This window comes from Leptidea sinapis, chromosome 11 (genome assembly GCF_905404315.1).
Source record: "Leptidea sinapis chromosome 11, ilLepSina1.1, whole genome shotgun sequence".
In the NCBI taxonomy this organism is placed as follows: domain Eukaryota; kingdom Metazoa; phylum Arthropoda; class Insecta; order Lepidoptera; family Pieridae; genus Leptidea; species Leptidea sinapis.
The window spans coordinates 1,318,808-1,330,021 of NC_066275.1; positions in this window are offsets into that span (position 1 = coordinate 1,318,808).

The following is an 11,214-nucleotide window of genomic DNA, read 5'->3' on the forward strand; positions in this document are numbered from 1 at the left end:
GCCGGCTAGATTATGGGTACCACAACGGCGCCTTTTTCTGCCGTAAAGCAATAATGTGTAAGCATTACTGTGTTTCGGTCTGAAAGGCGCCGTATCTAGTGAAATTACTGGGCAAATGAGGCTTAACATCTTATGTCTCAAGGTGACGAGCGCAATTGCGCTCAATTACCGTCAGCTGAACGTCCTGCTCGTCTCGTCCCTTATTATCATAAAAAATAAAAGTATCGGTTCAGGAAAACAGCAGCCGCTAATAATTATATTATATATTGTTACGCGTGGCAAGTGTAGGTACCTTCTATTTCATTTGGCTTAGCACCGACTTGAGAACCTCCTGCTTTTTGAAGTCGGTTAAAAATGACGAGTAATTTAATTTAATTAATTGATGTCCATATTATGATCTCTAAAAGTGAAAACTTTATCAGGGCGAGGTTAATAAAACGAAATTCAAGTATGTTTATCGAAAAAATTATTACTGTCAAGTTTCATATTAAGGATCGTTGGGTGGATGTAAAAATCGGGATTATAAATAATCCGATAAGACCTGAGTTATACCTGAGTACGCAATACAATACGTCTTTTAGTGTTGCGTTAGGATCTGTTATTTTAGTTTATGCTATTTAAACAATCTTGGTCCTCCACTTCAGGTCACTTTATAATTTAGAAGTGGGAGAGTCACGCAGCCGTCTTTTGACGTCAGCACAATCGGGCCAGACTCGTCCGGGTTAATTACCACACTCGCACAGAATACCGGCGTGAAGTAGCGGCCTAGTGCCGCTATGTTTCGCATAGGTTAGTGTCGAGGACCGGAGGCCATTCCCCCCCCCCCCCATCCCCAACAAAGATTATGAAAGCGGTCCCTAAAGAGATAGTACCCCAGGAGGGTACCGGCTCTACCAGAGTCGGAGAATCCCTCCCCGAGCACTCTAGCTCGGGATGCCCTTCGTATTCTGGGGAAGGCACAGTACCGCGCATGACCGAGTACAAACGAGGCAGTAACACCACGGCACCCGCCCCTTCCTCCGGCGAAGCCGGCCTTGTGTTTCTTTACGGAGACGCAGATATCTCGACCTAGCGATACGTCATATTTAACGTACCACGGGTATAAAATTGAGCACAATTTTTTGCCTCATGCCGGGGTATGTGTGTACGTTAGGGAGGATATCTGCTGTCGCCGTCTCGGCAATTTTGAGGGTAGGGACCTGTCCACTCTCTGGCTCCGCGTAGATTTAGAGGACCGCGTCCGCATCTATGCGTGTGTCTACAAGTCCCATAGTGGTAACGCAGAAACCGATCATCTCATGGGCTGTGTTCAAGCGGCAATTGACGACGTGCTTGCACAGATCCCCTCCGCTGAAATCGTAGTCTTGGGTGATTTCAACGGGCACAATGCCGAATGGCTTGGATCACGTACCACAGACTACGCAGGGCGATCTGTGCATAATTTTGCATTGGCGTACGATCTGTCCCAATTGGTTGAGTCGCCAACGCGGCTCCCGGATGTGGATAGCCACATGCCGTCCTTATTAGATCTTCTGCTGACTACACATCCCGATGGTTACCAGGTCATTGTCGACGCTCCTCTCGGAACGTCCGACCATTGCCTGGTCAGGAGTGTAGTGCCTATACGACGCCCACGTCGCAGACCACCAGCGACCCGCCGTGTTTGGCACTACAAATCAGCAGATTGGGATAGGATGCGTTCCTTTTTTGCATCCTACCCTTGGAGCAGGGTTTGTTTCCCTTCGGATGATCCTTGTGCCTGCGCCGTTGCAGTAGCCGATGTGATACTACAGGGCATGGATATTTTTATACCAAGCTCTGTAGTACCGATCGGTGGCAGATCACAGCCCTGGTTCGATGCGTCAGTTAAAGCAGCATCTGACTGCAAAAAACAGGCGTATCGAACTTGGGTTGCGGCGCCGGGCACAAAGGATCCGAACTGCATAGTTCTAAAGAGGAAATACAAACGTGCTTCCAGATTTTTTAAGCGGCAAATCGCCCGTGCAAAGTCAAAACACGTCGTCAAAATCGGCGAGCAGCTTTCCAGTTACCCGACCGGTACACGCAAGTTCTGGTCGTTGTCGAAAGCTGCTCTTGGTAACTTCAGCCAGCCGTCCATGCCGCCGTTGCACATGAAGAATGACACCCTGGCCATACGGCAAAAGAGAAAGCTGATCATCTGTCAGAGCTCTATGCCTGAAGTACAGTTCAGACAGAAAACTGTTAGGCGAGCTCTGTTTTCGTTGGACGTCAGGAAGTCGAGCGGGCCGGATGGCATTTCTCCAATCGTGCTTAGAACGTGTGCCCCTGAGTTGACGCCGGTGCTAACGCGTTTATTCTGGCACTCTTATTCCAAAGGCGTAGTCCCTGACTCATGGAAGTCAGCCCTTGTCCATCCGATCCAAAACAAAGGAGACAGTTCGGATCCGGCAAACTACAGGCCTATTGCTATTACCTCCCTGCTCTCCAAAATCATGGAGAGCATAATTAGCCGTCAGCTCTTGGTATACCTAAAGGGTCACCAGTTGATCAACGACCGACAATACGGGTTTCACCATGGTCGGTCGGCAGATGATCTTCTGGTATACCTAACACATAGATGGGCTGCGGCTATTGAAAGCAAGGGGGAAGGCCTGGCAGATAGCCTGGATATAGCGAAGGCCTTTGATCGTGTATGGCATAAGGCGCTCCTCTCTAAACTTCCATCATTTGGGCTTCCCGAGAGCTTGTGCAAGTGGACCTCCAGCTTCCTCACTGGGCGCAGCATACAGGTCGTTGTCGACGGACATTGCTCGAACCCGAAGCCCGTGAGTGCTGGAGTGCCCCAAGGCTGTGTGCTATCTCCTACGCTGTTTCTTCTGCATATCAATGATATGTTGGACACCTCCAACATTCATTGCTATGCAGATGACAGCACTGGTGATGCCGTATTCACGGGCCATGCACGTCTCTCTCGGGAAATCGTCGACCAGTGCCGGGAGAAACTTGTGTCTTCTATCGAGTCCTCTCTTAAGAAGGTCGCGGAATGGGGTAAATTGAACCTTGTCCAATTTAACCCCCAGAAGACTCAAGTTTGCGCGTTTACCACTAAAAAAACCCCATTTGTCGCATCACCGCTCTTCGACAACACTTCCCTAAAAGCCTCGCCTAGTATCGGAATACTGGGTCTCGAAATCTGGAGCGATTGCCAATTCCGTGGCCATCTGGAGGGCAAAGCCAAATTGGCTTCAAAGAAACTGGGCGTCATTAATAGAGCACGGCAATACTTCAAGCCGGCCCACATTCTAGCGCTGTACAAAGCGCAGGTCCGGCCACACATGGAGTACTGCTGTCATCTCTGGTCTGGCGCACCCCAGTATCAGCTCGATCCATTTGACCGCGTGCAACGCAGAGCAGCGCGAATTGTCGGGGACCCAGTACTCTGTGAACAGCTGGATCACTTGGCGTTGCGTAGAGACGTCGCTTTATTGTGTGTCTTCTACCGCATTTATCACGGGGAGTGTTCCGAAGAGCTGTTTTACCTAATTCCTGCCGCCGAATTCCACCTTCGCACGACACGCCACAAGTTAGGATATCATCCTCACCATCTGGATGTGTGGCGGTCCTCCACAGTGCGGCTTACAAGGAGCTTTCTTCCACGTACTACAAAGCTGTGGCATGAACTTCCTTGTGCGGTGTTTCCGGGACGATACGACATGGGTACCTTCAAAAAAAGCGCGTACACCGTCCTTAAAGGCCGGCAACGCTCCTGTGATTCCTCTGGTGTTGCAAGAGAGTATGGGCGGCGGTGATCACTTAACAACAGGTGACCCGTACGCTCGTTTGTCCTCCTATTCCATAAAAAAAAAGCATAACTGTATCATGTACTCGTACGTCGTCAATATTTGATATTTCAGAATCCAAATTAGTTCAGCCGTAGATGAGACAAAAGACACATTTAAATATGTCAATTTAAATTTTGCAAATCCATAAAATATAGAATATATAAAAAATACAATTGATACTCCCATAGATGGTTGCGATCTAGATTATGGGTACCACAGCGGCGCCTATTTCTGCCGTGAAGCAGTAATGTCTAAATATTATTGCGTTTCGGTCTGAAGGGCGTCGTAGCTAGTGAAATTACTGAGCAAATGAGACTTAGAATCTTGTCTCAAGGTGGCGAGCGCATTTGTTTTGCCGCTCAGAAATTTGGGTTCTTTAAAAATCTTGAGTGGCACTGTATTGTAATGGGCAGGGCGTATCAATTACCATCAATCATCAAATTATGATCAACACACAGTTTCATAAAACGGCTACTGCTCGAAACAGAAATTGGAATGAAAGATGAATTTCGGATGTCTAACTTAGTATCGCGATAAAATATAGGAAGCGACCGTAAATAAGTTTCAATTATTTTCATCAACCTACAGAATATGAAACATTTTATGAAAATGGAAGAACTATTTCTATAATTTAAATGAAAGGAAGCGTTGATATTATTGAAATCATTTCATTTGTATAATATTATATTAATGTGACCAAAATATTTATCGTTTCAACTCAATCATTAACGTTAATTAATCAAATATTTACACGAAATTCATTTATATACATATTTTGTTGACACTTTGTGTAATTATGTTGTCGTCGGGCTTACGTAGATATTAATAAATATATTTTATTGGTGTTCAATTTAACCTTAGATTAAGGTTTGGTCTCCGCTGCGCTCCGCACCAAGTAGATAACGCACTAACTAAGGACAATAGCGTTTTATCACGGCAACTATTAGATGCTTGTGTGCGTGACATCAGGCCAGACTAACGGCCGTTCCCAATATACTATCTACAGATAGAGATAAATTACAAAATTCTTCTGTCCCAATATTACCGATAAGTCATTCTTATTGCCTTAAATTGGGACGCGTAAATTACAATTTCGATACAAACTTTATATCGCTGGTAAGCTGTACTATTGACAGACAGCGTGCACGATAACTCACCTTGAGTTACCGTCGATTAGTTTATTGGGACAGAAAAGTCAACGATAGTTACGATTTTTATCTCAAGTAAGAGATTGACTGAATATTTGGAATGGCTGTAAGTATATAACTTTTGATATTCATAAGTCTTTTTCCTTGATCTAAATGAGTGACAATGGTTTAATTTACATGTGTCATGTGTAATATGACGTCAGACTGAGATTCTCAGTAGTTATTGGTGAGAGAACTAAAATCAGTGTAAGACATTAGATATTGTACAATCTTTGGGTCGAAAGTTGTTTCATTTACAAGGCTATTAACAAACTTTAACTAAAGTGGCAGATAGTTTGACGGACAGATGGCCGGTGGGGCAGTAAAGACTTCGAATGGCAATCACGTATCGGAAGACGTAAGGTTGGTAGGCCCTCCACAAGATGGACCGATGATCTGGTCAAGATCACCGGAATGCGTTGGATGAGGGCAGCGCAGGACCGTTCGTCGAGAAGATCTTTGGGGGATGCCTTTGACTAGCAGTTGACGCCTTCCGGCTGATGAAAATGATGATATTGTGAGGTTTAAGCTAAGATAAAAATTTGGTGAAATAAACAGCAAGTATGTTTACAATTAAATCTATAAATTGTTCCCTAAAAGCCTCCACAAATAGTAGCCAATTTATTTTTCCCGCTCATTATTACGCGTAGAGCACTAAAGGGAACTTAGATGAACAGCTCCTTGTTAACGGTGAGCAGTCATGTGGAAAATGGAATTAGTGTCGTAACAGAGCGTGTTTTTTCTGTTCGACACACTTATCAATGCTGCCGTGTTAGGGCTGCCATGAACAACCAAACTGTGAAATGCTTTTATTTGTGTGAAAGCTTCAGGGTAGTGTAATATGGGTAAGGTTCAGGTAATAAGCTTCAGGATGGTGCAATATGGGTATGGTAAGGTAATAAGCTTCAGGATGGTACGATATGGGTATGGTAAGGTAATAAGCTTCACGTTGGTACGATATGGGTAACGTGAGGTTATAAGCTTCAGAATGGCGCGATATGGTTAAGGTTCAGGAAGATAGCTTCAGGTTGGTATGATATGTGAGTGAGTCTTCTGGTTTTTCAGGAGAATGTGGGTGGCGGTATCAACTTAACTTGTATTTGCTGGCGATGATGACACTTACCTACCACAGTTAATTTAATAGCTAAAGAAGTATGAAAACTATGTACAAAGGTTCGAAACACTAAGGTTTTTATTTCCTAATAGGGTTTCGGTGGATTCTTGCTTTAACAGCGTTTTTAGTTCGAAAATAAACCTATGATGATTTACAGACATGTTTTCCATATATGTATCGATAATATGAGTACATACGAGTGTTACCCAGCTTTTGAAGTGTCTTGAAAATGACCGAAGTAATGAAATTTGCAATCAGAAAAACTAACATAAAGTTATAATTTTAAAACCACTGCGAGTCAAACTTATCTGGAGTTCTGTGAAATAACATCTTTATATTTAACATGCCAATTATCTATGTTAAAAAACTATTTTTTAAAATTTTAGTTTAATTAGTTTCGCAGATTATTGGTAGGAAATTTTCATTTTTGTCTGTTAATAAAGAAAAAAAATTTATATCTTATTATTTTATTTCAAATGTTTATTACCTACTTTTTTATTTTTTTTATTAAAACAGTTAGTAATTAATGTTTATACGAAAACATATAACAGAATTAAATTAATTCAATAATCATTTTAACAATTTAAGCAATAACAATCGTATACAATAATAAAACGTTACCTTAACATTTTCAGTAAATTATATAGTGACATTTCTAAGATAAAGGTTCTTGAAGCATTTGATCGTAGTTCGTAGAGTGCCTAATATTAAATTACGTCTAATGGCTTTGTGTGGATTGACCTTTTTGTTGAAGGCCAAAATATTTCAGTTGGACACATATTAACAAGCTCTTAATAAAATAAAAATACAAAGAGATTGTTTCATTTGAGATCTCGAAATTTACTGCCATGAAAGTTACCATTTGGAATTAAGTTACACTAAACAATTTTGTATTAATGTTATTTTCACTGTTGGATTATTTAAACACAGGGTCGAATAGGTCATTTAAGGTGACCGTCTCAACAGAAATAATAAATATTCCTGAATTTGTCAAAGGCACCTTCCTCGCTAACCTATTTTTAGTTTAAGCTTTAATTATTATAAATAAATAAATAAAACGAAGGCTATCCAAAGATTACGGACCGATAAAATCTCTGATGTTTATCTTTCTCTATAACCCTTCTTCACAATCTCTTAATATTACCAGCGGGCCTCCTTTGCACAGGATGCCGGCTAGATTATGAGTACCACAAAGGCGCCAATTTCTGCCGTGAAGCAGTAATGTGTAAACATTACTGTGGTTCGGAGTTTAGGGTGCCGCAACTGGTGAAATTACTGGGCAAATGAGACTTAACAGCTTATGTCTCAAAGTGACGTACGCATTTGTAGTGCCGCTCAGAATTTTGGATTTTTCAAGAATCCTGAGCGGCACTGCATTGTAATGGGCAGGGCATTTCAATAACCAGCTCATCAGCTGAACGTCCTGCTCGTCTTGTCCCTTAGTGTCAAAAACATCTCACAGCGCGATCAGGACATCTCAGATAATTAAAAAGTTTTTACTATGCAATAATAATTATCCTAGCTGGTACGTTTATTATTTGAATGCTAATTGAAGTTTACAACATATAATAACAAAATAAATGTTTTAAAACCGTTAATCGAATAATTAGATATTGTTGTACCCAGCTAACCCCAGTACAAACGATTAATTGTACTGCATTAGGGAAAAATTGCTTAGAATAGGTACTTTACTTGTTATTACCCTAATTCAGGGTAATTCGTCAGGGGAATTTATTCGCATGTGCACGACATAAAATGCTAATGTCAGTCATGTTTGCCGTTAAAATGTACATTTTAAAATAATTATTTCTTTTTTATGGTGCTTTATTGAAACAGGTTTTCAAATTTCATTAAGTTTTAATTTTATACAATATCTTACCAGTGTTCATTTTATACGATAGATTACCAGTGGGAGGCTCCTTTGCCAGCATGGGTACCACAACGGTGACTATTTCTGCCGTGAAGCAGTAATTTGTAATCATTACTGTGTTTCGGTCTGAAGGGCGCCGTAGCTAGTGAAATTACTGGGCAAAAAATAGTCTATGATATAGAAGTAGGAAAATTCGTTTTGACATGGTATTAACAACCACTAACTTTACTACTTTCTGACCACGACTTAGTCCCCTTTAAATGTTTAATTCAGTCATGGAATAGGTAAAAAAGACTTACTTTACCTGTTCAGTGGGTTGAGTACTTAAGGCATAAGTGGGTAACAAACTAACAATAAACTCACATACTTATAAAATTAGCTTAGAACAAAATATGTTATGTTTATATGTATGTCCAACTCTATATATTCTTCATTTAATAACCTTTGAACAGGTGATGTTACGAGTAAATAGCCTGTTTATAAGAGTACCAGATAATCTAGCGTTTTCTATGAAGTTCATCATAGGTTTCTATTACGAAGAAAAACTGTAAGATAATTAAACCTTATAGTCCGAAAACAAATCTGAACATAAAATTTTGCAGTTTTTGATGTTAAACAAAATCTCACTTAATTACTTTAATTTTGTTTTGAAAGACGAGTTCAGACGCAGACGTTGCACCCGAAATTGAAATTCAAGACACTTACATAGAGCCAAAGTTTACTTAGATTTATTCAAATTATATTAAAAGCGGGATGTCCATCAGACATACAAAATTCGGCAACGAGTGCATACATAGAATTGTATAATTATGGGGATTAAATTCAAATTCAAATATTTTTATTCAAAATAGGATTTAAAATCACTTATTGAACGTCAAAAACTACCACCCATTCAAAAGAGACTGCCTCAGACCAGAGAAGAATGGGCGCAAGAAACTCAGCGGGCTTTTTTTTTAAATATATAAAATATGGATTACAATGTGATATCGTACAATAAACATTTATAATTAAAGAGCCTGAGGGTGTTCGCTTTATTCCCAGTCCGTGGTGTCATTAAGAAAATCGTTTATGCTATAATAACCTTTCCCACAAAAACGTTTTTTTCACAATTATTTAATTTCGTAACACATTTGTTTTACATTTTCTGGGATCATATTGTAGAAGCATATACATCGCCCAACAAAAGACTTACTAACTCAATTACAATATAAACTATAAATAAGAATCTAGTTAGGAAATAGGTTTAAAAAAGAATGGGTCTTTTATTTTTCATAATAGCACATCTTTGGAAAGTAAATCGCTTCGTACCTAATTAGTAATTAGCAGAACTAATTCGTAACAATCAAATATGTCGTCGTGTTTGTTGTTTGTATTGTAAAATATCGTTGCGATACTTATTTTATGTGACTTATTAAATGAGACTTGGACACTGAAAGCTGCAGACTGCAAACGCATTGACGCCTTTGAGATGTGGTGCTGGAGAAAGATGCTCCGTATCCCCTGGACAGAATTTTGATCTAATCTCTCCATACTGCGTGAACTCAGGATCTCCTCGCGATTGTCTTCCGAATGTCTGCGCAGAATTTTAGAATACTTCGGTCACATCGCAAGGAAGGACGATGGAAACCTTGAGAGGCTCATTGTGGTCGGCAAAATAGATGGGAAGAGGCCTCGTGGATGCAGTCCAACACGATGGTCCGACCAGATCCGCTCCGCCCTCGACTCTACGGTTCACAATGCCTTTCACACCGCCAGAGATAGGAATAGATGGAGAGCGATCATACGTGAGAAAGTGATACAGAGGGGTCGTCACGACCCTCAGTACTGAGGATTACGACGCAAGGAGGAGGACTTATTTTATGTGTAGCAATCTCTTTTGATATATTAATATTTAAAAAAAAAAAAAAAAAAAACAATATGAATTTTTTTTAGGTGAAAATAAATTACTGGGCGTACCTTTAACATAATGGCAAGTGTGCCAAAAAGCATAATTAGATCGTTAAGTTACTAAATTTAATACGAACAGTTAGTAGGTTTCGAAGAATTAGGCGGATTTATTATAAAGAGGCGGTAACGTAGTATGAGGTTACCGCGAACCACACTCACCCTGATGAAGGACCTCCGAATGGTCTGAAACTAGTGACAAAAACGTGAGTAAAGCCGTATTAACAGATAATTTAATAATGACTCACGAAAGTTTTAATAATTTAATAACCAAATTTACATTTTTGATGGTTTCTATGACACGTGTATCTGAAAGCACCGCTCATTGTGTGTGTTGAGTCACATTGATTGACATGGAGAAACGCTGGTACTGGTTATACGTCTTGAAAACTGCCCTGTGGAGAACGCCAGACACACTCAGCTTAGCGGTGGAGGATCAAAGCCGAACATGTCATGAACCTAACCCATAAACCCATAAAAATCTTGTGCTGTGCTTTCAGTACTATACCATCGAGTTACTTCAAAAAAATACAGGGCTGCACTCCGGGAGTGCCGGCAGAAGAGAAGTTGATTAACGTTGTGCATATTTCAATATATTGGAATGGTTAGGGAATAATTTCGCATGAATTGCTTTATTTATCAGTATAAAAGTACTAGCATTTATGTGCTTAAATACAATATTCACTGTGCTCCGCGGTGTTTTTTCATTTTCGGTATCAATTTTCAGTATTTACTAAAGTCCAATAAAGTATTCTCTTCTCATCTTTCATCAATATAATTGGCCTTTTCTATATTTTTTCACTATTTTTTAAAAGTTATTAAAAACACCATTCACTTTCCGCTAAGAAAGTAGCAACTTTTTTTGAATCGCTCACTATGACATATAAGCTATCCAGTTTAGGTATGTAATTTTACCTCATAGAACGAATGAATGAACGAACCAAAACAGGTTGCGATTCAATTTGATTTGACGTTAACCTAAATTGGATAGCTCTCATGACGGTGTGGTATGAAATAGCAAAGCAGTTCATTTTAGGTCGTCAATTGAATCGCAATAAGAAATCGCAGAAAGAGTTTATGGTACGCCCGCAGGTCCCGAGACCTGACGCGAGTTTATTATTATATAGTTCATAATTACCATCCCAAGCAAAGTGCTCAACGCCGCTAATGAAGTTTTCTCTTCAAAAAGGCTGGCGACGCTCCTGTGATTCCTTCGGTATACCGAAGCACTGGCGATATATCGCCAGTGCTGATTACTAATTAACTCAATTATTA